The sequence below is a fragment of the Gymnogyps californianus genome, chromosome Z (assembly GCF_018139145.2).
Source record: "Gymnogyps californianus isolate 813 chromosome Z, ASM1813914v2, whole genome shotgun sequence".
Lineage (NCBI taxonomy): Eukaryota > Metazoa > Chordata > Aves > Accipitriformes > Cathartidae > Gymnogyps > Gymnogyps californianus.
Window position 1 is genome coordinate 83,706,667 of NC_059500.1, and position 4,422 is coordinate 83,711,088.

The following is a 4,422-nucleotide window of genomic DNA, read 5'->3' on the forward strand; positions in this document are numbered from 1 at the left end:
TTTTAATCCAAAGACTCAGTTGCAATAAATAACTAAATAATCAGGGCTTTTCTTTTTAACATCATTTTGGGCAGAAGAAGATATGGTTTCCAACCAACCTTGTTCATTCCTCTTATTCTTAACTAATTAGCCCCTGGTTATTGAATCACAGTGCTGAAAATATGAGCATATCCTGCTGAATTATTGTTGTTTAAGAAACATATAATGGATTAAATACCCTAGCAGCATAAATTGATCGAGTTTTGTTGAGCTCAGTGGAGTTACACTGACAAGCACCAAGAGGTGAGCTCTGTCTCTATGTACGAGTGCAGACATAGACTAGACTAGACCAGACCAGACCAGAATAGAATAGAACATTTCAGTTAGGAGGGACCTACAACAATCATCTAGTCCAACATCCAGCGAGCACACGAACCAGAGGAAGGGGTGACGGGAGCTCCTGGGGACCTGAACCATTCGTGGATGCCCAGCACAAGTGGGAGAGGATGTGGGTGGCAGAGGAGTGCAGGAGGAAGGGGAGAAAGCAGGATAGACATATAAGGCTTACTCATTAAATAAATCTGCAATATGTGCCTTATCTAATTAACTTGTTGGCAACTTATGTAATGAAGTCAACTGTTTGCTCCAGATTCACCTTGGTCATATATCTAGTTCCTGTGTTCTGATCTAAACAAGCCTGTTACAAATGGCTTATGCTACTGCTTGTGAGTTTAGTCTGGGTGGGGGTTTTTTGCATAGAGGAGCAAGAAACATGCTTGATACTATTTAAAACATACAGAAAGTTTCTCCTCAAAGAACCTGGGCAATTCAGGCAGTACTTTGGTCCAGGACAGGATGAGAAAGAATACGAAATAGGCTAGCAACACTTTGTCATTACTCCTTTCAGACATACCCATGTCTGATTGCTTTCATTAAATATCACTAATTGCTACTGACAACCCTTTGGAGGGCCACTGGGCAGCCTTCTGTGTGCTAAGGCTCCCCCCAACAGGTCACGCACTTGGCATGTCGCATGCCCCAGCGACAGAAATCCGACCTGATGCGTGTGACTTGCTAGGCCCCCTAAGAGAGCAGCGTGCCCCAGTCCTGACAGACCCACGCCGAGTGAGTTAAGCAAGACTAAAGCAGATTGAGTGCATTTGCATAAGAAGTTTGTAGCAGTTTAATGAGGTTGAATATACATTAATTTAGCTTGCATTAGTGAGATGAAAAATGACGCTATTCATACTTTGTGAAAAACCACAACTGAGCCGCAAGAACTCGTTTAAGACAGCTTACTTAAAGGCATACACCAGTTTTGCTAAACATAGTTAAAACGCCTTTTTTTTCCCCCCAAGAAGAGCAGGCCTTAAAGAAAATTTGAATAAGAAATAACTTTCTGGGATAATTAAAGGAAAAAAAGGGGGAGAGAGAGAGTTGGCTGCAACTTCTTCCTTATTGCTGGAGAAGAGTGAAGCTACGCCGAGCTGGGCAGCTGCTGCCAGCTGGTATTCGCTCCCGGCTGCGGGCACAGGGAGAACAGGTGAGATAACATACTTGCTTTCATTCTGGTGCAATATCGCAGCTAATGCAAATATGCTCGTCACAGGGAACATAAATACCACATCCTGCTACTAATTCCAAAGCAGATCCAGCCCTCTTTTAAAAAAAAAAAAGTGTATCAGGAAATGCCACCCTTTCGTTATTAATTTTTTATGATTTATCTCTAATAACTCCGTAAAGTACTTGTTTAGTCACTGCTGCTTCACATGAAATTTCTCTATCTGGAAAGAACAGGATCCATGCACATTTCCTGTTCTTGTGAGTAATGCTGAATTTTAATTGTTAGAGGAATAAGCAGGAAACTGAGGTTACTGAGTAAGACATTCGCCTTTAATTTAAGGGACCCAAAAGAAACACAACTATTGTAGTTTTATTTAACATTCAGCAGCCCAGAGGAGATAAAGAGGAAACTTATCTAGAAACTGCAAGGGCTTTAGAGAAATGCTTCTGTCTGAAACCGTCCGTCATAGCAAAACATTTCCAGTTATATAAAAAGAGCTGGCAACCAGCAGAGTTACTAATTGCCTGTGTGGCCAAACTGAATCACTGCTGACTGCAAGCCAATTTGTCGGATACTGTGTGGGTGCGAAGTTCTGAGCTGTGAGGCCTCAAAGAAATGTTTGCCAACAGTTTGATCTCCTCCGTCTACAAGCACTGGGCATTTACCAGCGGGGAAAGGGGCAAACAGATCAGCGATAACCCATTTACGAACGCCGCAGCAGCTAACGCCAGCAACTGGTCTGACTGATCTTAAACGGAATGATTGCTGTTCCCAGCTGAGCTGCATGGAAAGTCTTTTCCAAAAAGGATGTGTGCGCCATCGGGAAGAAGGTTTATTTGCAAGCTCTGCAGCCCAAAGAACAAAACTGTTCAGAAAAACTCTTTTTCTCCTGGTAGTGACAGCACTGTTTTGAAACATTGCCAGCAACAAACCCCAGGGAAGGGCAGAAACCATTCAAACAGACCTCTATGTGGCTGTAAGTGCTAGAAAGTGGGACTGGGCGCAGGATCTGCAGCTGGATCGTCCTCCCGGGATCATGAAAGGTTACCTGCAGCTATCCCAGTTTTGCAGGTATCTCTGGGCACACGGAAATCAAAATAGAAAAAATAATGGCAGAGGGTTCCTGTATGTTCAAGTAGGGTATGAAGCTCAAACTCCCATTCTTTGTTCCTCACCCGATGATGTGTTCTATCAACCTACTTTATCAGTGTGATACCTCAGCATTCCGCATCACATCTCACCAGTGACTTCACGCACAAAAAAATGACATGTAAAAGAGGAATTATAAGTTATAACTTCACAGTACACTCTGCTGAAACTACGACAAGTCCAAGGATCTGAGTGAAATTATTAGAACTCACTCTGAACATGCAGCTCTGCCACCCAAAGGCTTTACAATGTGCTATAACCTTGCCAAAAGAAGTACACAGGGTAACACCAGCCCTCATTTTTCTGTGCTCTTCTCACTCAGCTCTCTCCCTCTCCTGCCTATTGCGTTCTTATTTTTAAAGCAGGTATTTTGGGGCCAAACTATGGTAGTACTATGTGCCTGTTATCAGCAGTGTAGTGCAAATGTTGTTACTGTTTTCCATAGGGATACCAATGCGCAGTACTAGAGAGAGAACGCACCTCTCCCGGCCCTGTGAGGCTTCTCAAGTGCTCTGCGATGGAGACATCAAATTCGTTTCAAGTTAGGGTAGAGAGTTACCCTCATGTAACGACAAGCCTGTAGCAGAAATGATTATAACCACGCTGTTGGGCTCACTGAAGGTACTCCAATCCTAGGATTGTCGTGTGGAAGCGACTCAGAAAGAGCTGTGCTTTAGCTACAAAATACTGGGGTTTTTTTTTTCAGTAGCACAGAGTGGTTAGGTTAGCAGTGACTGGATTAGCACTGGATGAACTCTTGCAGCTGCACCGCTCGATCCTCACAGCGTCGGGATACTGCAATAGCGGCAGGGTCTCAAACACAACCCGACTGGCCAGCTGCCTCGGATTGAGTTTTGGGAACTGGGAGATGGATTAAAGGGAAAATTTGAGTTAACTTGAGCTAGCAAGGCTGTGGAAAGAAGCCCTTTAAACTTCTTCCCCTAAGGATTCAGGGGGGGTGATAAGTAATAGGTTACAGCTGCTCTTTGCTCTGGATCAGGCCCGCAATGCCAGAGCCACACTCAGCCAGGGCCGCTCCCCTGGAGAACTGCTGGTAAAACCTGAACGCCCATTAAACCGATGGCAGGGCACAAGTTGGGACTGGCCGGGCTGTGGGACTTGGCTCGCAGGCTCCTGCCCTCCTTCTTCTTCCAGGAAGGCAGGACTGGGCCGTGCTGGCAGGCCAAGGAAAGCCGATGGCTGGGTCCCGCTTGGGGCAGGGACTCTCTCCTCAGAGCAAAGATGGTGCTCAGGCCCCTGGTTTCCTCAGGGGGAAAGCTGGAAACCCTTCACCGGAGATGGACCGGTTTGCCTGAGGGAAAATCAGGGAAGGGCAAGGGGGGGGGGGGGGTCTACTGTGAGACCCCTGTCTTCCCGCTCTCTGAGGGCTTTGGCCTGACCCGCTCTCCGCTGGCTGGCCACCATCCCCCGGGCTTTCCTGCCCGTCGCCTGCCTCCCCAGAGGGAAGGCTGATCTCCTCCTCCTCCTCCTCCTCACGACCACAGCTTTTAGCGTCTCACGAAGAAACACCGGTGGCAGGGAGGGCCGGCGGAGGGTGCTTCCCCTCAGGAGCAACCCGGCTACCCACCCCGCCCTCACAGCCTCGTCCCCGCCCCGCCGCCGGCAGCCGCCAGCCTCGGCCCCGGCGGCGAGCGGCCACATCCGTGCGCCGGTCCCGGCAGCGACGCCTCCGCTTCAGCCCAGCCTCGGCGCCGGGCTCCCGCAGAGGG